This window comes from Podarcis bocagei, assembly GCF_964188305.1.
Source record: "Podarcis bocagei genome assembly, chromosome: 5".
NCBI classification, from domain to species: Eukaryota; Metazoa; Chordata; class Lepidosauria; order Squamata; family Lacertidae; genus Podarcis; species Podarcis bocagei.
Window position 1 is genome coordinate 31866974 of NC_138129.1, and position 27260 is coordinate 31894233.

Below are 27260 nucleotides of genomic sequence, written 5' to 3' on the forward strand. Positions count from 1 at the left end.
TTTCCATGGCAGTCAAGTTTCCTGGTCTAAATAAAGAAAATGTGGATACCTAACTAGGGGTTCAATAATCATTGCAAAAGTTTTAAATTTCCAGAATTTTTTGTGGATACTATTATTAGGAGAGAGATGAAAAACAGAGCTATATTAAGAAGCAAACAGTTAAGCCACACGAATGATGTCAATAGTTCTTCCAATGAAACCATAATATTTACTGGAACAAAATATATTTTAGAAAGGCAACAGCTACAATACATAAGACTGGAAACCAGGCTTCTGGTAGTGGGAGAAGGCGGTACTTTTCCCTTTTGCTATGGTACTAGGAGTTGTCCTGACCTCCTTCACTGCTAAAACAAGAATATTTCCTTATACAGTCCATTTATTGGCTACTAATCAGCTGAAGCACTAAGTTGCTAGGAGCCATTGATGTCATCTTCTCGGGTGAGGAGATGTGCCTGCTCCCTTTGTACATCAAAATCTTGTGTTATCTGCATGGATGGATGAAGAATTTGATTCAGTTCACATTTAAAAGTGAACCTAGCTAATTCACAGTCTATGAAACAATATCTTCTCAAGCCAAGTAATATGTGCAAAAATGTGTATGCATAAAATGCATATATTCATGAAAATAACATACAACAATGTTATATTAGAGTGAGCTGCTTTGCAAAAACATGTATATTAGGCAAAATTGCATATAAATGTGCATTTTAGGAGAAATTCGCACTAAACTGTTGAATTTTCATGAAAGCTTATTTTAAATATGGTAATAATTGCAAACTAATGTAGAGAACTGAACCAAAAGTTGGAAACATGAGAAAATGAGAGAAACTGAAATGCACATATTTGCTCATTTCTAGTTACCTGGGCTTGGTGCTTAGTCACACATATCCTATGGTTACTGTGAGTATAATGAGGTGGTGGCAGCAGCAAGAAGAGAACTTTTGCATTACTGTTCCCATTTGCACCTCCAACAGCACCACCACTGAGAGTTCCAAGAGCCACAAGCAGATAACACCATCTGCCCAATTAGACCTATAAGAGTTAAGGAATGTCTTTTGCATGGAAAAGAGCAGAAGAAGCTAAAATGATATCTTGACCTCAAAGTGCCAGTATTAAAACACACTTAAAGGTTGAGGGCCTTGAGCTGAAAAAGATTCCCAACCCTGACATAAAACTATTACAGCAAAAAAACTGGAGTAGCCAGACCCATATTTTAGAAGGTGGGACCAACATGGATCAGTCACTTAATGATAAGTATATAAGAAGGTATCATTTTCATTGCATGACGTTCTGTTTCTGTTCCGCTGCAGTTCATCTGCCAATATTATTCATCCCACTGTCTGTTGCAGCAAATTATACAACTTGCATAGTTATACAACTTGTAAATTACATTGCCTTTATGTTCTTCCACCCCATTCATTTCAATGCGAAGGAAATGCAATGCAAATGGGGGGAAATTTTACGTATTGCTCGTGGACTGAAAGCAGCAACAACAACAGTGAATACTGATCATATACGCTGGATTGATTTCCATTCTGGACGTGGGACAAATAAATGAACACCAGCAATTTCTACTCCCATCTCTGTTTTTGTCGAAATTCTTCGACATCCCTACTTAATGATAAAGTTTGTATTCTGCCATTGTATCACTGCTGCATCGATATTCATAAGCTGAATTATGTTAAATTGCTGTCTATCTTCAATAGACTTTAGGCAGGTTCCTCTTGCATTCCAAGCTTTGTGTCTGCTGGAGATTAAACTCTGCTAAAGGCTGCCTAGCTGTAATTCTTCACTGACAGTTGTTTCATTAGTTGATGAGGACTAGCTTAAAATAAACTTTAATTAAACTGAGAACTGAAATAATATGTTTTAGACTACAGATTGTTCCCATATGGAGCACTTTTGTTCCCTGAGCTGTGCTTTCAGTCCAGTTACTATTTAATCTATATAGATGCATAACCGGATGATGCTTGCTAACTAGAACAAAAAATTCATGAAGGATTTTGCAAGGTTCACATGAGACAGAGAAAACCATATTGCAGTAAACTGGCTACTGAAGAGGCTCACCTGGTAGCTGTCTTAATGGGACTCCAAATGACAAGAAAGAAAACATTGAAGCCAAATGCTAAAAAAGAGAGAAGGCATCAAATGATATAATAAAGGCAAGAGCAGACTTGTAAAAACCAGACAATCAAGACAAAGGGTGTAACATTATTATTATTTTCCAGGTCTTTCGTGTCCTACAAAAGACTGATGGTGCAATCCTGTGTAATCCTACTCAGAAGGAAGTCCTGATGAGTTAAGCCCCATGAAGCAAGACGAGGCGACCACCTCAGGTGGCAGTATCCACTGGGGCAGCAGAACCCAATGTCAATCTTTCTTTCCCACCCACCTTGTTCCTGATGTAGACATTCCTTTACCCCTTCTTCCCTGGTGGGGATGGGGTCCACCTCATGTGTCAAAATGTTTTGGGCAGCCCTTCCCTCTTCTAAGCATGTATAGCAGGGATGGGGAACCTGGTGCCCTTCAGATGATGTTGGACTCCAACTGCCATCATCCCTGACCTGGCTGGAGCTGATGGGAGTTAGAGTCCAGCAACATCTGCTGGGATGTATGTATAGGACTGCGGCCTGAAATAAGAATATGTGAATGAATTAAGGGCTTCCAGCAGAGTTTAATAAACCTTTCAAACCTTAGTTGCTCCCACATCCTACAGATCTGTTCAACCATGTTATAAAAAAGGCGAAACTAGTTATACCACTGTGGCTTAATCCAAGTTTGATTTTAAGAGCCCAAACCTTTCTGCAGTGTATTCAAGACCCTAAATGGACTTCGATACTTTTCTGAATGGATTTAGCAAGGAGAGAGTGTACCACTTATACAAACCAGCACATCTGACTCCATTCCCATTCACATATACTTAATGGGTTTGGGGGATAAAATTCTATTTAGAGAACCGGAGTATATTGTAGCCACTTCTTATTTACCAGACTGAAAACATACATTAAGAAGGTATCACTTATCTTGCAGGAGAAAAATTGAGAGTGAAGGGCCCATTCCATGCTTTGCATGCAGCCGTACTTCCTCAGTTACTAAAATGCCTATTGATGTACCAGTCCAGGAAGAAATAAGATTTTCATTATGATATGCAAGCTGCAAAGATTGTAGTCTAATGGTCCCCTATTCCCAAGGAGGAACAAAATGGCTTGGGACCAGTATAAGTGAAGAAAGGCTTATATAGCATTGTGCAGACGTGTGCTCTGCACACAACTGAATGGGGGAGAGGATTGGAAGTGGGCTGCTAGCCTTGCCCCCAATCTCCATTCATTCAGTTCAATGTTCTTTCTGCACAGGGGCCTTCAGGGGTAGGAAACCTCTTTCTGCCAGAGGGATGCGTTGTCTTGTGGTCAATCTTTTGGGGGATGTATGCCAGTACTGGCTGGGTGGCGTTATGTAGCTTTCACTGCTTGCTTCCATTTTGTGTTCAGGATAGATTTGGCTGAAGGCAGGATTGGCTGTGGTGGATGACCATATAAAAGGATGACCTTCCTTCTTTGACCTTATATACAGTCCTGTGGTTGCTTTCTGTATGCTTGACCATCTTGTCAGTGAGCTCATCATGAGGATCCAGAAAGTTCATTTCTCCTCGGGAAATGAGGTTGCAATAATGGTAGCATAATTGAGTACTGAATAAAAAGCACCAGTTGTGGGTTTTGACATCCTGAAACCTCTGCTTTAGACTCAGGATGCAGGCTTCTTCGACCAAGTGGGAATCCCATAGAATTGCAAATACAAACTAGACAGAACAATGGCACTTCCAGGATGAGTCAGACAATCTCAAGCCGTAAACATTGTTCTCAAAAGGGAAATCCATTCAGGAAGATCACACACACACACACCGCAGCCAGCATTCCAGATGAGTCATTATTTATTGACTACCTGCTCAAATATATAACGTATTAGAATTTGCAGTCCTCTTTCATTCCCTCACTTTCACAAAATTCCTTTTTGTTCCCCCATTTTATCCAACCTCCTTTCATTTTCTTCATGTTGGCCCCGTATCATTGGTCTTTTTTTTTTCAATTCCCCAAGACACACTTTGGATCCTCCACAAAGTACCAATAGAAAGTTGTTTTCATTGCCATGGAGGGCTTCTGAGCATTAGCACCCCAAGAAGGTCTTGCTTCTCCCATAGCCACGGTTTGGGATCCCAGCAGAAATCAGGCATGGCTTTGTGTCTCAGCTGTCCAGCCTGCTTCATTGCTTCTAGCTTCTAATTGACACATCTCCACTTATGCTTTTTGTTCTTTTAACTACCAGACAGTTGAGGGAGGGGACACCACCATTTGTCTTCTACCAGACAGCCACTTCCTTTGTTACCTTAACAACCCATACTTACAGTGCCATTACCAAGAAACTTGTCTGGCTACTCCAGCAGTTGGATCCTTGTTGGATGCAGGAATTAGAAAGGACACAGGCATACAGTGGTGCCTCGCAAGACAAAATTAATTCGTTCCTCGGGTTTTTTCGTCTAGCGAATTTTTCGTCGGGAAAGTTTTGGAAAAGCTTCAAAAATCACCAAAGTCTTCAAAAACCTCAAAAAAGGCTACCACACCGCGTTCTATGAGTTGCTCCTCGAAGTCAAGTCGCAACTGTATTAACGGTGTTAAGAAAAAGGAAACAAACTTGCAAGACGTTTTCGTCTTGCGATGCATGCCCATAGGGAAATTCGTCTTGCGAAGCAGCTCAAGAAACGCAAAACCCTTTCATCTAGCGAGTTTTTTGTCTTGTGAGGCATTCGTCTTGCGGGGCACCACTGTATAGCCTACTCCTTACAAATTCACAATATAAATTCCTTTTGGGGTTTGGTATCAGAGAGGGAATGCAGATGTGTTTGCAAACCAGCAGGGGAAGGTATCAGAGAGGGAATGCAGATGTGTTTGCAAACCAGCAGGGGAAGGATGCTGTTGCTTCATGAGATCTGCATAGCAGAAAGTCAAAATACAATGTAGAGGCTAACTCTCTCCATAGAAACATGAGTTGTTATGGGAGGGATGGAAGAAGAGCTTTAATCTACAAGTAATATCACACCTACATAACTGACATTCCCCTCCATTAGTTAGCAGGAAAACCTTCCTAGTTTTTAAGCTTTCAGACAAGCTTTCCAAAAGGCTGGCTGAGTTGAGCGGCTTCTATTAAACTTGCATTAGTTAAAGACAAACAATTTAGAGCCATTTATCTATAGCCACAAAGCCTCCAATTTAAACCCCGGAAGTGAGGGGGAGGGGGATAGGGAAGTATGAATCTACAGCCTTAGATTTTCTGTGCACTGCTTAGATCAAAAGACATCAGGATGAGTGTTTTGTGCAATGATCAAAAGACTTAGCAGAAGCTGCACCTGTCAGCAGAACAAGTTCAGTTTTGTATAGACAAAACCCAGAGTGGAGCTGGCATAGCATGAGAGAAAGAAGGCCTCTGAAGCAGCAAAGTGTAAGTGCAGAGAGTGTATTTAGAGCAAGGATGTGTAAATATAGGATTAAATGCTAATGCCAGATGATAAAGTTCTAATGTTCTTTCATTAGACCATTCCTAGCTAATAGTTCCTTGATCAGCACATCTCCTGGAAGATAAATAGGATGGTAAGGGACAAATACATAAACAGTGCACCATGTCGATTGTTAAAATGAAATTGATGGATGGCTCTTCTTCCGTGAGACTCCTTTGAATTACTGGATATAGATAAAAGGACCCATCATGTTATACTCATATGCTGGCTCTAATGACTATTAATAGGTACCGGTTACCCACATACACAAGAGGTTCAGTCTTATGGCTCTAGCATTCGTTTCCTGTTCAGTGCAGATAACAGAGCACTGTACTGTATTAAGAACCATTTTAACTCTGCTCCAAGATGATGGCAGAAAGATGTTGCTTTGGCAGGGTTGACATGCTTTCCTCCCAGAAGCAGAGGGCTACCATTTGAGCCACCCAAACTGCTTTAACTGTGGAAACTGCAGAGAGCAAAAACAGAGCTTCTGGACTGTAGCTAGGCAGCCTCCTTCTCTTATCAGCATGTTTTAAAGGAAATCTGATATGCCCAGTTCTAGCCCTCTTCTAGTGGACATAGCAACGAGTTACATACATGCAGCTGCATGCTAAAACACTGGGCATTCAAGAAATGACTGCTGGTAGGTTGAGAGTTCAGAGGTAAAGTTTAGAAGCTAGCCTAGGTTCAAAAAGTCAAAGGAACTCTAGGCTATTTCACTCAAAATGGCAGCCACATTGAGGTCAGTTCAGGTCCCCTCATTTAGCATCAGGGTAGTCTCTGTCACCAGGAAGAAGAAGGGATCACCCACTCAACCCTGGAATTGGGGTGGAATTCTCCAGGCCATCACCATAGACCCACCCCCTCTCAGATAAAATGCACTGCACTTTGTGAAAGCTCAACCTACACAGGGGAACATCTTACTCATACTGCTTGCAATGCATTGCAGACAAAACGTTCACAGAAAAGAATATATAGTTTCTAACTGCTTTGTAAGCTGCTTCCCACTGCCTTCTCTGAATTCTTAGAAAATGGGTTTTGGTCACTGAATCATAATATTAATTTCAGAGCACATTATGGTTGCACGCCACCCCGATTCCAGGGGTTCTAGGTGCTCACCCAAGGTTCATGTTTCCTTTGGGGAATGAGGCACAGTGGAGACTGTGGTGTCTTTATGCACACTGCGCAGCTGTCCCATTTTAAGTGGAACATCCTGGATTTACAGAAGCCACCCTGGCTTCTGATTCCATTCCCAAACATCTTGTTTTGGCTCCTGAACTCTGGCTGTTCCAGAGTAAAAGGCACACTTTTTTGGTCCCACACTCTGGTGCAAGATAGTTGCCTCCCACCAGATAGTTGGACCAAAAGACAGGACCAAAAGTGTCCTCTCACCTTGTGCCCATGTGCCACCCACTCCCCCTTCTCCTTCCAGAAGTGGTACTGGCTTCCGGAAGTATGTCAGCTGAAGAGCTGAGTCTCTGCAGCCCTTGAAGCAGCAACGGCCATGGCCATCGCTGCAGAGGTGAAGGCAGCAGCAGTGGGCAAAAGTGTGCAAGGGCCTGGTCAGTGGTGTGGTGCAGGGGGAGGGGTGAGCCACAAGGGAGGGAGGGAGCTGAGAGTCGAGGGTGGGGCCTGAGGGAACTGGGGTGGGGCCTCTGTTGAGGTTGTGTCCCGATTTGCCTCACTGGGATGTTGGTCTGCTTTATGATATATTATTTATTTACACATATATACAGCCTGAGCCTATGACCAGTGGCGAAGCTGCATGCTCTGGCACCGGGGGCGGAGAGCTGGTGGGGGCATGGCTGGCATGCGTCCTGGGGATGTGGCACATCGCGTGTCTTGGGGGCGGCCACGCTGGTACCCCCTCCCCAATGGTGCAGGGGGTAGTGCACTCCCTTCGCCCCCCGTTCCTCCACCAGTGACTATGATGGAGGGGTTCAGAACATTAGCACCCCAAGATGGCTTTGTTTCTCCCATAGGCATAGCCCTGGATCTAAACAGACATCAAACTCCACGTTCTGCCTGCTGCTTTGAGTCTCTGTCACATAGCTTCTTCCTAACCTAAGTTTCTAACTCACATTGCTCCCAATTCTCTACTGTAAACCCTGGCTTTATCTGTTGAGGGAGAAGTCCCATCTCTGTTTCTTTGATCCATTGTTTTGTTAATGGTTCATCCCCCATATTATCACCTCACACAGAAAGCTTAGACTAGCTTAACAAGCTTTTGACACTTGCTGATTCCACATGGGTCTCCTCCCAGGTTTAACATTCTGAGCCTTGATTAAATTCTAACAGTTACTGGTTCCAGGAATTTAGAAATGTCTAGCACCCACAGAACTCATAACATTACATTTGTCAATGCAATTTCTGCACACGTACACACTGATGAGTTGTTTTGGAGGCAAAAAGATAAGGTTGTTTGTAGGGTTGTACTTGGCATTCAGATGGTGTGTTGTAAGGAATATGTATGTATTGTATGCTTCATTTCTGCGAGAGCATTCAAATTGGTTTGAGGGGGGACACTGAATAAAGTGTTAGCAATAAATCTGCAAGAAAACTGACATTAGAGCAGCGCTTGCCCAAGGATAAATAGCACCCTGTTTGCGGTTACTCCTGGATACATCCCCTTGCATGAACAAGTCTGGGGTATTCTTAGGTCCAGTATTGGCTCAGAGGGAAAGGGGTCTTTGCCCCTCTTTTTTATGGCAGGGAGATATATTTCTATCAGATTTTAAATGGAAATATGGAACATGCATCAACCAGGTTGCTCATTCACATTGCAAATGCAGCTCCTCTTATTTCTCTTATGTTTTGTCAATGATCAGATTTAAAATTAAGAAACAGTGCGAGAGAGCAGTGCAAGACAGTGATGTAAACCTTACGTATGAAACTAGCAATGTCTACTTACTGGCTGGAATATATGTATCTCGGTGACTTGTAAAGCTCACTTCAAGCATGAGATGAGCATGACATTTAAAGTGAGGCAAAGAAGAAATCAAGTCCTCCCTCTATGCTTCCCTCTAAGACGCAGGCTGTCTCCAAAACTTCTCACTCCCAGCAGTAGCAATTTTGGACTAAAGGAAGAGAGGGAGCTCTCCCATTCCTCCCTTTAACTTGGCTCCCAGCTACTGTTATGAACCAAGCATCACAAGCACTGGGAAATGAAATTTCCCCAGCACAATTGACCTCTGCCGGTTGCAATGGGGAAATTGTGTTTCCCAGTGCTCCTAACAGCTGGCTTGCAGCCATAGCAGCAGGAGCAGCTTGCCTGGTGGGGTGGAGCCATGGTAATAGCTTCCCAGCAGTGGCCTTGCTATCACTTACCAGGAGAGGGAGGGGGAGGGGAAAAGCAGTAGTGCAGTCAGGGTTGCACAGTGTACCAGTGGAGCCAATCCAACACTCCTAGAGCACCAGTGTTGTCCCAACCTCAATGCTGTTCCCTTCACTGGCCCAGAAAATAGTAATGATGCTCCCGCTAGGGGGCTATGGCTGTGACTCTGCCCCACCAGCAGCATGAGAGATGCTGAGGCATCTAATCATAAGCCTGCATTTTATTAATGTTTGATCAGGTTCCTAAATTAAATGGGCTTAGATTTTCAAATGTTTCATGCCAGGCAAGAAGACAGCTGTTTAGAGAACACTGGCAATGTTTTCCTCCTAGACAAGGGGCCCCTTGATTTATAGCAGAAAACAATTCTCAAAGTCGTAAAAGCTGGAATTACAGACTAAGAGTGAGGACACTGACCCTACATGTTACAGAAGATAAAAAAGGCAGAGATAAACATAATTAGGAATGAGTAAATAGTAAAATAATACCAATGTGCCTCCCAGTAAAATGAGCCAGATCTTCTTTCTAAGGTTAAAAGGCCAAGACCAAATGGAGAAGCATCTAGCTGGCAGAAAGAGAGCATTTTTGGGAGAGCATTTTTGGGAAGTCTTTTTAAAGCTGTTTCTTTCTTAAACTGAGAGAGTTAGAGGGCAATAAATGTTGGGAAAAGCAGCTGGCTGAAGGGGGGGTGTGTAAACTGAAGAGGCTTCTTTTGAAAGCTGTTTTCTACTAAGTTCCTTTTTTTACTTTACAAAGGCCTTATTCCTTTTAAAAGGCTACCTATGTTATGTATTAAATATATTTGCTTAAATGTAACTATGCAAAGGATTTAAGAAATGCTAGATTCTTATTTCATATAGTTGTAAGAGTTGTATTTATCCTGAAATTAAGTCAGCCACCAGCCTAGCCCCCCTGCCAGACAAGGAGACGCCATCCAAGCAGTCCTGATATATAGCTGTCAGGCATTTGTTTAGAAACCTTCAAATGAAGGAGATCTTTCAATGTTGATGTGAAACTCAAGATCCTTGACATATGTTTAAAATAAAAATTTAAGATTAACCATTTGTTTTAGAAGGCAATAGGGCAAGGAGGGCAAGAGGTGAGCTGGTAATTAAGATTCCTTGTTGAGACACATGTAAGATATATTACTACTTATTTGTCATTTATAGATGTAACAATATATAGCTCTTTGTGTTCCATATAAGGACAGGAGGATATGGGTGTATCTTTTAGGATTGGTTATAGCAATCAGCCAATAGGAAATCCAACCAGGCTGATTGGACAGAGGCAGCCACAGGAGGAGCAAAGGGGGCTGGATTAAGGGAATATAAGTGCTGGCCATAATGGCAGGAGGCCAGGCCAGAGCTTGGTAACCATATACCACTGTGCCTCTCATTTATTTGTCTGACAAATAAATTATTATTTTAATTTCTCTATTGCTGCGTTGAATATTTCATTCCAGCTAAGCGTTAACCACAAGCAGGGTGCTACAATGCCACGGGGGTCTCAGAGTAGCCCCCTTCCTTTCTCCTAGGAGCCATCTACGTAAGTAGTTTGGAGTTAGAGAACAGGTTTGGAGGCAGGCAGGCACAGAGAGGTAAATGGGCAAGAGAGAAGGAGGGTTGGTGGCTCAGAGTTTGGAAGAGAATCAGGTCCCATCTTGTTCCTGGTGGCATTGTTGTCAGAGATCTGTGGGTATCTGACTGAGCTTCAAATTGGACTTGGAAGTAAACCAAGCTATTTTCTGAATGTTGAAGGAAATAGAATTCAGTTTTCCAGGTCCAGGTCTGGCCTGCCAAGGGAGTTCATACCATCACCTACTAAAACACTCCATCTATGAATACTCCATAAAGTAGATTTCCAAGAATGGGTCGTTACTAGCGTCACATTTTCAGTAGTTTTGTTAATGTTGTAAACATTGCCACTGACAGGAGAAGCTTTGGTTTGTAATTTCAGACTGATAAATCCTGTATCTAAACGTGGATGCTTTTTGTGGAGAGAAAAATCTCATTTAATTTCCTAACTTGTTCCATGCTTTAAAAAACACAGTGTTTTAACTTCTGAAATAACACACAAGACTAGTTCTTCTGAACTGTTCCCAGAACATTGAACTGGATGCATGTTATCTCAATCAAGTTATACACTCATCAAGCTGTTTTGAAAATGGCTACAGAATACTAAACAATACAGGCGAGCAGATCTTTGATAAGACTTTTTAAAAGAGCTTTTCCAGTGCTTAACAGAGCATAGAAAATGGGCCAGCTATATAGCCCTAAGTATTAGGCTGTCATAGTGGGGGAAAGTCATGGGTTATGGTTCATTGTGTAATGATTTCTGGACACCAGCAAATAAATTATCCATTTTAAATTAAAGAGAGTGCCTGACAGTTTTTTGAATATCATAAATGTATCTAAAAATCATAAGCAAACAAGGTTCTCTCCAATATCTTACTAATATGAAGAACTTTCTCGATGAATAAATATCTTAATTAAACACAAGTAATTAAACTAAAAGCCCTATCAAATGTAGCTTGTCACTCAGCATACAACATTTAATTCAATCTTTCTTTTCCATTCCCTGGTACCTTTTCCCCCAATAAACAAATTCATTCACAGAAGATCAAGTTTCACTAACCCAGAAAGCAGATGACAGTCAATCAGCTAATTGACACAGGAAAGGCTTTTATATAAATGTTGTCTAATTAAAGCTCATATAAAATTTAATGTTACACGGGCTTCTTGTGTTATACATTACTCTGTTACTAAACATTGCCCTGCGCCATTAAAGATTGTGGAAGCCATGTCAGAAAACCCAGAAAGACGGGCCATATATTTAGGCTTCACAGAAAGCAGCTGCTCTTGAACTATGAGCGGAATCATCAGCTATACTAATAACAAACTCAAGTGCTGAGTTACAATGACCATGTAACCAAAACAGAGCTACTGAGGAACAAGAAGGATGTTTGTAGTAGTAGAGAAAAAAACCTTAGCAATAAAATAAGGGTGGGGAATGAAGTATCCTGGCAGAAGGCATGGCAAGTTGGCTGGAACCCTGATCAGGAGTTCTCCACGATGCAATACAGTATTTAGTTCCTGGTCCCACTTGTAGATACCATGTACCGTATTTTTCCATCTATAAGACACCCCCAGGTATAAGACACCCCCTATTTTTGTGGCAACAACCAATCGCCAGTCCAGCCTCGGATATCCATGTACAAGACGTCCCCTAATTTTTGATATTATTTTTTGGGGGGGGGCCTAGTCTTATACACGGAAAAATACGGTAATTGAACATTGTTTTCCTCTACACTTGGTTCATATTCATAAAACTGATCCAGATTAGGACTGTGCCATGTAGAAAGGGAGGATTTAAATGAAGTGTAGGGAACCTTTGGCCCTCCGAACATTGCTGAACCACAACCTCCATCATCCCTGATCATTGGCTATGCTTCCCACTAAGTGAATCTAATAGAATCCTTTAAGAAGTACACAAACAGAGAGCACATAGCAAAATAGCTGCTCAGGAAGTAAAAACAGAACATTAATTCAAAAAGAATTAATCTAACTCCATCACTTGGTGGTCAAAGGGTTTGGTGATGCACCTTCTCAGAAAAAATGTCCCATGCAGAGCTTTTTCAGAAAGTTGTTTACAAAGGAAATATACATAATTTTCCCTTCAAGCATTCGCTAAGTCTGCTCTTAAAATGTTCTAATTTCTTGGTGGCTATTTTATGTTGAATGTTGAAAGACTAGGTCTTTTAGAACATTGTAACAGAATCCTACTCATCTCTGAGATATTAGCCTTTCCCCAGCTAAAATCTGAAATAGCTGCTCGGCTCACCCTTCTTAGTTTTACAATTTAGAGAAAGTTTAAGAAACAGTTGACATGTAAGGGTTAAGCTCTCTTCAATGTCTTTGGGGTTATTTTTAAAGCTATTACTCCTGAGTTTATTAATAAAAATCAGGATTTAATACACCTGAGTTACATACATTATCTCTTCATTCCAGCGTATAAGACGCTGTCAGTAAACCTTCAAGAGCCAAGTGTTGTGTGCTTTTAGTCTTAGTTGGGTTTAGCTACCTGGTTTCTAAAACACTGAATTGTTTCACAAGTCAAGAGATGGATTTTTAAATCCTCCAAATCTTGCAGCAAATATACAGATCTTCGTCTAGAGTTACAAATCCGATCAGAAGGTTTGTAAAGCCCCACAAAAGATTTATCGGGGCAAGTTTTCATTTAACAACTCTGTTCTTTGCCTTGTTGGACATATACATTGACTTAGGAGGATTCCAGAGTGCTGTCTCCTATTTGGGTTAGATTGATAAATCCTTCTCTTTACCTGTCACACCCACAAGTCAAAATCCTGATCTAGTTATCGGTTGTCTGTGTCTGCTAAGAAACTCAAAGCTAGGAAGGTGCTGTACACAAAGAGGAAGGAGAATGTTCACATCTGCAGCAGCATTCTGGCTGGGAGTGCAGTTTATTCCCATCCCACTCATCTCTGCCAGTGAAAGGCTTAGGAATATTCTGCAAGGGCTTTTTCTGCCTCTCAGAGATGATGTCGTGTATCTACAGCTGCTGCACAGCTACATATTTAGGCACCGTGGTGGAATGGTAGGACTGGCCCCAACCAGACAAAAAGCCTGCATTGTGCTTTCCCTTTCCCCTTGCCCAGCTATGAGAACTGCCCTTCTCCAAAAAGTATCCGCTGTTTGCTCACTTCTGCAATCAGTGGTGATGATGATGAACCCCACACTTTAGCTGAAAAGGCTTCCCAACCAGCTTACAGATATCAGTAAGGCATTCCCTGTGCTCAGGTTCTCAATAGAAAAGTCACAATGAAACAAAAGGAACTGGTAGGGAGTAGGGAAGAAGCAAGCTCTGGCTGTATTGCTTAGTTACAGAGATCTTGTAGTGAACACTAAGAATGGAACAATTTGGAAAGCAGGCTAAAGTTCCTGGTGTTTCAGCATAGGTAATAGAGAGACCGTGCAGTTGAATCTCTCTCCCACCTCTCCCCATATGGACCAACCTGGACCCTGCAATCATCATCTGATGCCCTTCTTTGCATGCCTCCTCCACAAGAGTTCCAGAGGGTGGCAACACGAGAAGGGGCCTTTTCTGCGGTGGCTCCCTGTTTGTGGAATGCTCTCCCTAGTGAGGCTCGCCTGGTGCCTCCATTACATATCTTCAGACGCCAGGCAAAAACATTTCACTTAAACCAGGTGATTAACATTCTATGGCTTTTTAAATGTGGGAGTAAGGAGTTAATCATCATCATCATAATTTATTATTTATACCCCGCCCATCTGTCTGGGTTTCCCCAGCCACTCTGGGTGGCTTCCAACTGAATATTAAAAACAATACAGCATCAGACATTAAAAACTTCCCTAAATTCCCTAAGTTATTGATTTGTTTTTCTTTTATTATATATTCTCATTTTGTCTTTTTCTTTTCCCCCTGAGGGGGAAGCCTCATGTAGCTAGTCTTTAGTGTATTTTTTGTTTTAGTGTATTTTTTGTCTTTGTTGGAAGCCACCCAGCACGGCTGGGGAAACCCAGCCAGATGGGCCGGGTACAAATAATAAATTATTATTATTATTATTATTATTATTATTATTATTATTATTATTATTTCAGCAAAGCTGATGGAGATGCCCCGCAACCTCCTCTCTCTCTCCTATAGCCTGGTAGAATGACTGCTATAGATGTCTCTTGAGGAAGGAGCCTGTACAGGTGGTCATTTAGCAGAACCAATAGAGAGGCCCTGCAAGCATACCTTAATCCACATTTCCTGGGTTGGAGATTGTGCTGGCTTCAAACACCCATTGGGACTTGATCAACTGCCCAACATTGCCCAATGTTCCACTGGAACAGTCATGGAAAACTAGGGCATGTTGACTCAATCTGCACCTCCTAGACTAATGTGAAGAATGGAACTTAAGTTAGTCACCAGGTTTTGAATTTCCTGGATTTGGGGCATAGTTCTGAGCTTTAAAAATATATCAAGAATTTAAAATGTGCATTTTGAAAGAAAATGTGTTTTAAAAATATGTAGTTGTGTGTGTGCTTAAATGTGAAGGGGGAGCAGGAATCGGAGATAAATGCAGATCATACAGTTATGCAGTTATACAAAACAATCCCTAGTTGGGGATGGGGTAGCCATTCAGTTTGGTTTACATTTTAATGCAAACCTGCCCAATTTGCACTTGTCTGAGATGATATACAAACCAAATCAGTTATCTTTAAAGTTCACCATTCTCTGAATTTTGAAATGCAATTCTCCAGTAAATATAGGGCTGCCATATGTCTGGATTTTCCCAGACAATATTGGGGTTTCAAAGGCAGAATTGATGTCCAGGGGGAATTTCTGAAACGTAGCACTTTGTCCTAGATTTTAGATAAGTCAAAAAGTTCAACAACTTTTGGGGTGTCCTGGTTTTTACTTTCTGAAATATGGCAAGCCTAGATTGTGTACAAAAATGTGTATATTGTAGGGGGTTGTTATGAAAATTAATATGTTGGTGAAAATGCATTCTATTTGGGGAAAGTGCTTGCAAAAATGTGTGTTAAATGAAATTGCATGCAAAAATGGGTATATTCAGGGAAATGTACACTAAAACAATGACAGGTTTTTATTGGGGCTTTTAAAAAAATCGCAGACTGAAGAAGAAATATGGTGAACTGAATATTGGAAAAATGAGAAACTGAATGGCATATTCACTTATCATTAGAGCATCAGAAAAGCTCTGCTAGATCAGGCCAGCGCCCCATCAAGTCCAGCATTTTTCCCTCATGTTGGCTAACTAAATGCTCACAGGAAGCCCTAAAGCAGGACTTGAGTGCCGCAGCAGCAGCTGTCCCTGTGTCTACCAGTTAAGTGTGTTTATGATTTAGAACAAACATATCAAGAGTGAAAAGAGGGGTGGGGAGTTTTTGAAAAAGAGTAGCAAAACAGGTTATTCAGCAGCTAGCAAGATGGAAAAGTTGACGGCCTGATGGCCCAAGAGAGGGCATAGTATTAGCAGATTTTAAGGAGAGATTTAAATGAGAGTTTCAGAATAACGTGTCTGCTTTTAGGCTTCCGAATAAAACTAGGGCAGCGATGAGGAAATGTGAAGAAGAGTGCATTTGGTAGAGTGCATTTTCATTGCATCAGTCTCTAGCCACTAACCTGGAAAATATAATCACTGCACCAACCGTCCCCCTTACAACAGGGCTTCTCAAATTTTCTTACTGCAGGCTTATACAAGTCAAAATTAAAAACTGTTTTTTTTTTTTTTTTTTTATAAAATTTTTATTGGTTTTACAAAATTTTTAAGAAAAACAGACAAACATTAAGAATAACAAACATACACGTATAGTTTCAAACATATTTTCATAAACCTCCTTTCTAGGACTTCCCCATACCCCCCCTCTCTGCATCCCAATGTCCATAGTTCAACTAGCAACTCCCAGTTATTACTTTCCAATCTCTATCCTCTTAGTCCTCTCTTACACTCTGACCTTATGTCCCTGTACCCCTTTGTTTCTGGAAACTACGACATTTTAACATTCATTAAGTTTATAGTAGTCCTTATAAAATTAAAAACTGTTTGTGCTTTTACTCACGTAACCAAGGCAGAATAAATATATAAGGTTTCCACCAAAGGTTTTGTTCTTGCTTTCAGAAATAAATGCACTGTAGGAGACGAGAGGAGAAAGACCCTGCAAACCCTTACCGGATTTTAATAAGGTGTTTGGACATTGTGCCCTATAGACAAAGAGCAGGCAGGTTAAACGTGGTCTTAAGCCAAGATTGAAACTCCCAAACAAGAATGTGCTCAACCTAAAGCAGGTATGCAGTAGGATCTATTGAATCAACAGAGCCAAAAGAAAGCGTGCCCCCCCCCCCGCAAGTCTATTTGCAGCAAAGGAAGAGCAAATTGAGGCAGGGGTGTTCAACTGAGGGTCACAGCTAGGGAGGGGAGAGTTACCTCTTTCATGCCTACCCATGATCCCTTCAAAATTGGCCCTCCCCAAATGCAATTAACCCTTGAAATAAGACTAATTGCAACACGGGGAGTGCATTTGGGGCAGATGCCATAGGTGGGGAAGGAAGGGTTAAGTCTCCCCTCACCAGCTGTGATTGAGAGCTAGCACAGGAAAGGCATTTCCCACCTTGCCCCTCATCCCCTTCTGCCCTGTCTGGCTGTAGATGCAGCCATAGCTGTGACACTTTCAAAAGCCCCACTGCTACCAGCCAAGGCTGAGGTTTTTGTCCCACAAGGCTGAGGTTTTTGGAATGCAGAGACTCTGGCTACATCCATTGCCATTGCTCCATGAATATGGTGCAGTGTCCAAACGGCTCGAAGTTGTTATCACAGGGTCATTTATTTATCTTTAATGTTGAGTCGTTGTAGCAATAAAGTTAGTTTAATATGATATGGGGTTTAGGGGGTATTTTTAATTACCGAAGGGAAAACATTAATTAAAAAAAAAACTTATTAAAGTACCCCAAAAAAGATGCAGCTTTAAACTTTGGCTTCAAAAAGAAGGAAAATAAATAGCTTTCTTCTGCATTTCTATGTGCCTGTAAATCAGCAATGCTCTCACCATCTCATACTGCTTCTGTTTGGCCATTCTCCCTGTCTCTGTTTTCATGTTTTCATTTTTCTATGGCTGTATAGAACATATTTCTCATTTAAGTAGTTGCTTTTGAGAGTTGTTGCCATAACAACCATTTCATTTCACGATATGCACACTATCTCTGAAATACAGAATTTCTCCTTAAAGGAGCATGTGCCATACACATCAAAAGGGAATATGCACTCATTATTCTTACATTATTTTGCAGGAAAATAGATATATATATTTTTAGTAAATACATTTTCTAACTTGATTTTTTTGTTCACTGGAACCATGGCTGGTTGTTAGGGGGGGAGGGAAGTTTAGCTTGCCTATCATGCGGTATCTTATTGTTTCCAAAAATATTAAGAATCCTTATTGCATTCCCTCCTCTTCTTAAAAAAGATATTTGAGTTAACTGTGCCACAGTTAATGCATTTTAAATCTATCCCAGTAGATAGTAGATTTTGTTTGCATGTTTTTGCTCACTGTTTAAGAAGCCTTTTATTCCAGTCCTGAATATATTTATGTTGAAATCTCACCGGTTCTGATGGAACACAGCTTCCAAATAAGTTAGAGTTTCAAGATTCAAACCCTGAGGTAACCCATTTACCTTTTAAGGCTGCAATCCTATGGGCACATTTGCTTGTGGGAGGATAACTCCCTTTTAAGACAGTTTGGTGAAACTTACTTACAAGTAAACACACATATTAGGTAGAGAAGAATATTCTGGCAGTTGGAAGGTTGCCATATGTCCTCTTTTTCATGGGTATGTAAAATGAAAGTCGTCATAGCGATCCGTAGTTAAAAGTAGAAGTTGGCAAATGTGTCCTCTTTTTTGCTCTTCAGAATATGGCAACCCTAGCAGTTGTGTAGTTTTCCTATCGTGGCATTTAGCAACAGAAGAAACTACACTTGCTGGAATTTTCCTTCTATGTATTCTTCTATTTTTCTCAGTGTTTTGCACCTGGGATAAGCAAACACACACACAACAAAATTATTTCATGGGGAAGGGCTATAACTCAGGGGTTGAGCATCGGGCTTTGCGTGCAGAATTTGCCAGGTTTAATCCCTGGCCTCTCCAGGAAAGGCTGAGAGAGTTCCCTGCCTGAAACATAGGAGAGCCTCTTCTAGTCAATGTAGACAATACTGAGCTAAGACAGCTTCCTGCATTCCTAGGCTCATGCCCAGAGTAATTTTTAATGCTTTTCTTTGAAAATTGTGGTGTTACTATAGGAATGGATATGTAGTACATTTCCAACTAATCCCGTGTTCACATGTTGAACCATGTAGATTTCCAAACTTGGGTTTCCAGCTATTTTTGGACTACAGTTCCCATCATTCCTGACCACTGGTCCTGCTAGCTAGGGATGATGGAAGTTGTAGTCCCAAAATAGCTGGAGGGCCAAGTTTGGCCATCACTGCTCTAGAACAACCTTCCCCAACCCAGTGCCCTCCTCACACACCATGAATAAGGTGTGTTCTGCCTCTCCAGAATTTTTTTTTAAATAGTTTATCTTAGAAGTGCAATTGACTAGGCCACAAAAAATTTGTTTCTCTTTAGTCAATGCCACCACTGAGAATGGCAATGTTTGTGAACTTCTGGAGGAGGAACATGGTGGACTGAACATCTTTTGCCAGCAGGCTGCTGATGGAGATAATTATGTGTTGATTTATGATAGCCAGCCATAAATCTTGGCTATCAAATTCATTCTGGGGAAAAGAGTGAACAGGGGATTCAACTATGATGCTCTGAAAAAGCCGCTTTCAAGGGACCGAGAAGCTGTCAGCACCTGGGAACTCTGGCTGGGTTAAGTGACTTGTGAGTGGAGGAATCAACATCTTGCCCCAAAGCCATTATGTTTTAGGCAGTTGAACTCTCTTCATGTTGCCAGATTCCACTACTGATGAAGGAGGTGTGATAGGTGGCACCATGCAGGTCTTCTGGGAGGCAATTCCATGTGCATGGAATAGTGAGGCAGAAAGGGTGGAATATTTTGAGGGAGCAACAGGCCTTATGATGGCTGAAGATAGTGGAGTGAGAGAAGTAAGGGTCACGGGCATGGACGTATCTTGATATAAGTGAGAGAAGTAAGGGTCACGGGCATGGACGTATCTTGATATAAGTGTATCCAGATAAGGGAGGCAAAACAGTGTAGGGCTTTGAAGATATATTTAACTGCTTTCCTTCTCTTGCCCTCTAGCCAACGCGGAAGTTACACAGAATGTGACAGGTCTCCTTCAGCATCCTGTGTGACAATACAGGGGATCCTGAGGCACCCTTCTGGGACAGTTTGCTGTAGTCTGTCCTGGCAGCAGTGTGCAGATTGAAGCAGGGGCTCTGTGTGACATTACGTAGAACACAACTCTGGGATTGCTTCCATCATCAGCTGCTGCATACAATGTGCAATTTGAGTGATGCACCTCAGCACACTCTAACGCACTGCAGGAGGTATGCAGATGTATCTCTGGAGCTACATGCTGCCATCATTTCTCCTCTGGGGGGGGGAATGCAAATTGAAAAAACCCAGCAAGGATTGTGATCCTGGCGGTGTGACCTCTTTCAGATTTTGGGTTGCAAATCACCAGCTGAAGAATCATCTGCATATTTGGTTATCTATACACAGCCTGAAAAAGCACTGGAGTTATCTCAGGATCTGGACTGGATTATCCTAAAATAAATTTGCTCAGGCTTTCAGACTCTTAATTAATTTAGAAGTGAATCCCTATTTTGCAAGTTGAAGTAACAGAAGACTTTTCCGGAGTAACTTTTATATTTTTCATTTTGTAGCTTCACATAGTGTTGTGTTGTTTTGTTTTTTAAAAAAACCATGTATGCTCTATAGAGCATCACACTTATTTTTGAAAATGTCTTATTTATGAACTTACCCCAGTTACTTTGTTTTTTGTGTTGTTGGTTTTTTACCTTTTCTTTGCAACTCAAGATCTGTGAGAAACAAGCAAAAGATTCTGCAGTACTTATACTGAAAGAGGTCATACATTATTGAAGTGTATTTGCATGTATTTGGGCTTCCACCCCACACCAATCCACTTTCTATGAGCCAGGAACAAATAGATAACACAATTCAGTATTGGTCAAATTGATGGGGGTGGTGGGAGGGAGGAGAGATAGATGGGAAAACACAGCATGCCACAGAAATGTTAACTGGAACATTGTATTGTAGTATATATATATTGGTTCAGTTTAATAGCTTGGGTTTACCATCTTAAAAAAGAAGTTAAATTACCTATACCAGGCCTACAATAGTATGCACACTTAGTTGGCATTAAGGATCAGAAAATCTGCCCACCATTTCTGCTTCTTTCCATTTCTTATTTTTCTGGTTTTAACTTGGTTCTCCACATTTCTACATCAGCTTTAGATATTTTTTTAAGTCCTCATAAAAATAATCATGTAAGTCATCATTAAAACATGAAGATTTTTGTCCAATATGCACATTTTTGCAAAGCATTTTCCCCTAAATTAATGTAATTTTTTTCTGAGTTGTTTTCACCACTATATGTGTTTACATGCATGCTTGACCCTAGTAAAGTAATTCTTGTGCACATTACTTGGTTGGAGAAGTATGAATTTTGAAGGATGGTGGTGTTTTGGTTTGTGTGTTGTTTTGGGGGAGTGCGAACTAGGTAGATTCAACCTTGCACGTGAATTGAATCCCATTTCTTTCCCATCCCTACTTGGGAGTAAGCACCACTGAACACAGTGAGACTAACTTCTGAATAGAGAAGCACAGGGATGGGTGGCATGTGGATTTAAATGGCTTCTGTCCTCAGTGGCGGAGCTTCATGCACCGGGGGGCAGAGAGCAGGCGGGTCGGGGCTGGCGCATGTCCCGTGGGCAGGTTGCACTGCCCACAGTGGTGGGGTGTGCGTCCTGGGGGTCGGGTGCACTACCTGTGGGGGCGGGGTGCCCAGTGCGGGGGAGGGGGGAGCCACAATGGTACCCTGCTGGGATCACGCTGCCGGGGCGGTATGCTCCCCCCGCACTCCTCTTCCTCCACCAGTGTCTGTCCTCACCCTAGTTGCTCATGCAGATGGAAGATATAAGATCCCAGGGGCAGACCACGAAAGTGGACTTGGAACACAAACTATGTAGTCCAACACTAGGATATTTGATCAGTAACCTAAAAAAGCACAGTAATACACTAAACGGGTGGACTGTAGCTTAATGGCAGAACACCTGTGTTGCATGCAGAAGATCCAAGGTTCAATCCTTGCCATCTCCAGCTGGTGTAAAGTAGCTTCCTACATTCCTAAATCTAACACTTGTTAAGTCTGTGCATACCCTATTGCAGATATTATGCAGTTTGAAGCAACTGGATGCATAAAACCAACTCCTTTAGAAATGAAGCATTGTCCAGACCCATTAGATTGCTCAAAACTTTACTTGCAGAACTTTCTTCAAAGCAGAACAGAAACATCAAATGATACATCCAAATAGCTCCATAAGACATATGCCAGTCCAAGGTAGAGCATCGGCATCCTACAAAATATGAAATAATTCCAACAGACCTAGAAGCAGAGGTCTGTCTCTCCCTAAAACCTGCATCCTGCTGAAGAGTCATTTGCATCTTTATGCTCACAGAGTCTGAGAACACAGAACTCCAGCCACCACCCTTCCAAGATGGCAAATTCAATACCTCTCATATGATCTAAGGTTAAAACACCACATCAGAGCTACCTGAGAGCAATAACAGTTAATTATCAACCCATTCAAGGCAGCTCAGAGAGCCCTTTTTGCTCTTAATTTAGTTTAGTATACTTCAATGGAATCTTCCATGTTAGATCTTTTCAGCAATACACAGGCATTCCCATTTCAGTGTCAATTAAACAATTATACTTAACAAACCCAACAGCAATAAGCCATAAATATACTGCTGGACTGTTGGGAGCACTGCCAGATCAGAGCAAATGTTCATCTAGACCAGCATCCTTTTCCCACAGTGTGTGAGGTAAAAGGTAAAGGTAAAGGACACTTGGATGGTTAAATCCAGTCAAAGGCGACTTTGGGGTGCAGCACTCATCTCGCTTCAGGCCGAGGGAGCCAGCATTTCTCCACAGACAGCTTTCCAGGTCATGTGGCCAGCATGACTAAACTGCTTCTGGCACAATGGGACACTGTAACGAGTACCAGAGCGCACAGAAACTCCGTTTCCCATGGTCCTAGCCACAAGTCAGCTAGGAAACCTGCAAACAGGGCTTGAAGGCATTAGGCCCTTTTGACTTCCCCGCCCTGCCAGGAACTGGTGTTTCACCCCTGAATATGGGGGCTCCCTTTAATTGGAATGGCTAACAGCCATTGAAAGGCCCTCTATTACCTTGACTAATCCCTAAGCAAACGACTCCTGCCACATCTTGTAGTTGTGAATTACAGGAATTTATTCTGCGTTGTGCAAATAGGTTTTATCTTTCTCTGCCCTGAACCTACTACCACCCTCGCTGCATGACACTCACATCTTATCTTACAAGAGAGGGGCATGGGATGATTTCTCCTATTTCTGACTACTCTAAGCAGAGGTAAAGAAGCCAGAGAACTGAAGAGAAAACTGTAGTTGATCATAAAGTCTATGGAGGGGGGGGCAGGGAGCTCAGAGACAGAGGTATATAACCTCAATATTCCATTTGCAAAAAGGCCTGACTGGTGACAGCCTGTAAGAGTTCTCGGTATGTCAAGGAAGCTGTGGCCCTCCTGATGCTATCAGGCTCCACTTCCCATCAGCTCCAGTCAGCATGGCCAATGGTTAGGGGTGCTGGGAGCTATGATCCACACCATCTGGGTGGGACCACAGGTTCCCATCCCTAATCTACAATGACTATTTGGAGGAAGAAGAGGCAAGCTTGGGAAATAGTGTACCAGTGTTAGAGGACATAGTTGGTATGTAGGTTCAATCAGTTAAAAGGATCAGGTTTCAGGTGATGCGAAAGGCTTCTGGAAAGCTAAATACTAGCCATGTGGTGTCAAAAAGCTTGGACTTGGGCATGAGAGATTCAAGTTCAAATGTCAGCCACAGAGAGTCACTGTGTGACCACAGACAAAATCGTTCAGCTTAAACTACCTTTCAGGAGTGTTGTGAAGCTGCACCAACACACCTGAGCAAATCTGGAAACCATCAAGCTGTTTCTTTCTTCACCTTCAGTGGAGATTAAATTCTGAGGCCATTCTTAGAAGTAGGTTGAGCTTTTCTAAACTGCTTTCAAAGAAATCATCATATTATGAACAACGTAAACTGATGCTCAATCCAAGTAAGATGGAGATAGTGTTGGTAGGTGGTTCATCTGACTGTGGGTGGGTGTTCAACCTGTTATGGATGGGGTTGCATACGTTCCCTCTGAAGGATCAGGCTGAAAGTCTTCAGGTGTTGACAGATGCAGCACAGTCACAGGAGCCCCTGTTAGTAACCTAACAAAGAATGCAGCACCTTCCAACAAACACTTGAGGCTGGTGCACCAGTTGCAGCCAGTCCTGAGCGGAGAAAATTTAGCCACGTTATTCATGCCCTGGTGACCTCTAGCTTGGACTATTGCAACGTGTTGCACACGGGGTTGCTTTTGAATATTTCTCAGAAATTTCCATTTGTAACCTAGCAGCTGTGTTTTATACTAAACTGGACCGCCTACAACTCTCTCCAATAACAAATATTTATTTTTTATTTAAACAATCTGGCAAATACAAAAAAGAATGAACAACAACTAGCAGTGTTCTTCTGTTTCCTCAAACGTACAGACTGTTCAGCCATCTATTCCAGGACAAGAAACAGATGCTCAATTCCATCCAGAATATACGCCCTTAAATGATCTGGGTGCAGGTGTGATCGACTTTATGCCATTACAGGTGGTGAATGGCAAGAAGGCATTCTCAGTTATGGTGCCTCACATTTAGGTTGCCAGTAGAAAGGGAGTTCTAGGGATCCTACAGCAAAGTTGGCTTACTACATTTTGAAGTAAGTGAAGTAAATGAACTGTACCCATTACCATGTGAAGAAGCACGCTTTGGGTCAGTCACTGCCTATTAGCCAAACCTACCTCACAGGGCTGTTGTGGAGATTAAATGAGATGGAGGAGAACCATGTGTGTAACCTTGAGCTCCTTGGATGAAAAGGTGGGGCAGAAATTAAATCTATCTATCAATCAGATACTTCAGGTGGCCCTGCTTTAACTCATGCCGCCTCATAGAGGGTCTGCTTTCTATGCTCGGAATCTCTCCCAGGCACTCACTTCAGTTTCAGATTCATCCCAATCCAATGTGCACCTAACATCTGTTTTCTGCGTTGTTTTTCCCCACCGCTGCTGAGAACAGACAGCAATACGAGCCCTGCTCAGAGTGAATTCCAAACATAATGAACTAGGAGAGCTAATAAAAACAACAAGAAGGGACAAACAGATAGTGAAATGGCAACCGGCAGATATAAATGAGATGAGATTTTAATATAGATAGGCTTGACAAAGACAGACCTGGGGAGCCTGCATCCTGATCAGAGAAGATCACCGAGGGTTCTTCCAGACAAGAGCTTAATATTGCAAACAGGTCATTGGCAACAATTTTTTTAATGTCAGGTTTTCCGTGGGAAGGGTAAATCCAGATTAAATGGGGAGGATTGAGGCTGGCATTTTGATGCCAAGGTTGTCGTATGGATGCCACAAAAAACCTGCATGGCTCCAAAGCACTTTCCCCATAATAAACACCCACCTGGAAGCATTACTAGTCACACAGGAGAAGACAATTCTATCAGGGAATTCACTGTTTGTTAAAGAAGGGGAAAAGGAGAGTAGCAGTTTCTAGAACAACGGTTTGTTTGTTTTTGCAGAAGCAACAATCTTCCCCCATGATGTCTTTGGGTGTATCTTGAAACCATGTGGCTGTTGAGCAGAAAGCATAAACGAGCCACTATGCAGGGCATTTTCCTCCTTCAAATACGTACGCAATTGATTTTCTGATCTATGCATTGTGCAATTGTTCATTCATTTCCTTCAGAAAGGAAAAGCAGGTAAGTGGCCAAATCCATTTGTTTCAGGCACAGCAGCACCCAGAAGCTGCCACTGGACCTTACTCTTCTTCCCAAGCTGTAACACCACTTCCTGTAGCTGGTATTGCCACCATGCCCTCCAGTGGAATCTTAATAGGACTGAGGATGTAGGTGGGGGAGATAAATGTGGAGGAAGAGCAGGGCAAGCGAGGCCTTTGAGTCTGAAGTTCCCTACCCCTGCTATAGGCAGGCAATGGAAACCACAGCCAGGATTCCCACTGCCCAATTCAGGCCCAAAGCCATCTGATATGCAGTATCCTAGGCCACCAAGACACAGTTGCCCCACAATAAAGGTATCAGGAACTGTATGATTAGTAATAAGTGGGCAATCACAATGGGTTATCTTAGAGCATCTTATTTATATACTTAATTTTTTTAGAAAAAATCATCCACACATATGACTGGCAATTGCTCCACAATTAGCAGCTTCCCCAGGTCACAAATTGGGCAGGAGAAAAGTATTTCTGTGGAGCTGATTTTGTGAGGTATCGAAGTATCCATAATGTATGTGTGGCCTGCAGCTAAGTTTCCATCCACGGTGAAGGATTTACTTTGGCATCAATTTCTTGTTGAAAATAAAACTGTACTAAGGGCAGGATGTTGCTTTTAACTAGCCTGAGATGACTAATTATTAAACTCATTTTCTAAAGGTTAGCATATACAGAAAAGCAATTATATGGAGATTAAAACAAGTTCAGAAACTTGATTCATTCTGAAAGTATGGTAAACCTAAGTCTTGTACTATTTCTGAGTTTTAATGACCTCAGGAACATTTTATTTAACTTAGATGTCAAATGCAATTTCGAAATGAGAGATGAAATATATTTCATGGGTTTTCTTTCTTTTTCTTTTTCTACATAGTACAGAGCACAAATTTCACAGGCTGGTTTTTTTTCTGAATTTCTGCAGCTTGGCACGGATGCCATACATGAAGTTTAACCCATTAGATTTGGCACTCTCAGAAGTATGAAACTGGAACTTGGAAGCTAGATAACACAGGATTTTCTTGCTTTTGACTATACCTCAGTTAAAATAAATCAAAGCTTAAGCCCCGTCAGGTTAACCTAGTAAAGAGGTACGTCCACATTTATAATCTTAGCTGGGTTGGTAAGTTAACATTCCACAGATTGAGTCTTCCCCCGCAACCAACAATAGATTTCCAATCACTTTACAAAATATTGATCAATATGTAATAAACACATTCACTCACAGTTTCAGTCGCAAGACAAAGGAAGACAAACCATGCTTTAATGTTGTATCTCTTTGCAGGGTTGGGGGAGGTTGTATGTAATGCCTCAAGCATGTCTGATTGTGTGTTCGGTTACTATGGAAGCCTTTATTGCTAGGTAGCTCCAACTTCATGACAGAACCAGATCACGTGACTGTAAGAAGTTCCATTTGTATGACAGCTAGACCACAATTCCACTGTATCCCCAAATCGTTGCCTGGAGAATACAGTGTCCACAGAAAAGGTGGGACACAAAGGAGTGTGCTATTAATAGTGTGCTATTAAGCCACAATATAGACTCCATTTAAGTTCATCTCTTGCTCTGTCACACTGATGAATACCTGTAGCCCTCCAGATGTTAGAACGCAGCCCCCATCATCCCTGACCGTGCTGGCTGGGGTTGATTGAAGTTCAAGAACATCTGAAAGGCCACAGGCTCCCTATTCTTGATCTATTCAGTGCCCACTTACATCTCAGCATACTCAAAAGAGACATCCAGTACAGT

General features: G+C 41.9%; 1 long non-coding RNA gene across 1 annotated transcript; it reads right to left on the reverse strand.

Moving 5' to 3' along the window:
* Positions 1 to 217: 217 nt before the first annotated feature.
* LOC308587353 lies at positions 218 to 26832 on the reverse strand. Its single transcript, XR_014008328.1, has 3 exons — positions 26738 to 26832; positions 2068 to 2125; positions 218 to 485 (listed from the first exon to the last, which is right to left on the reverse strand). It is a non-coding gene; the product is annotated as an uncharacterized lncRNA (long non-coding RNA).
* Positions 26833 to 27260: the final 428 nt, after the last annotated feature.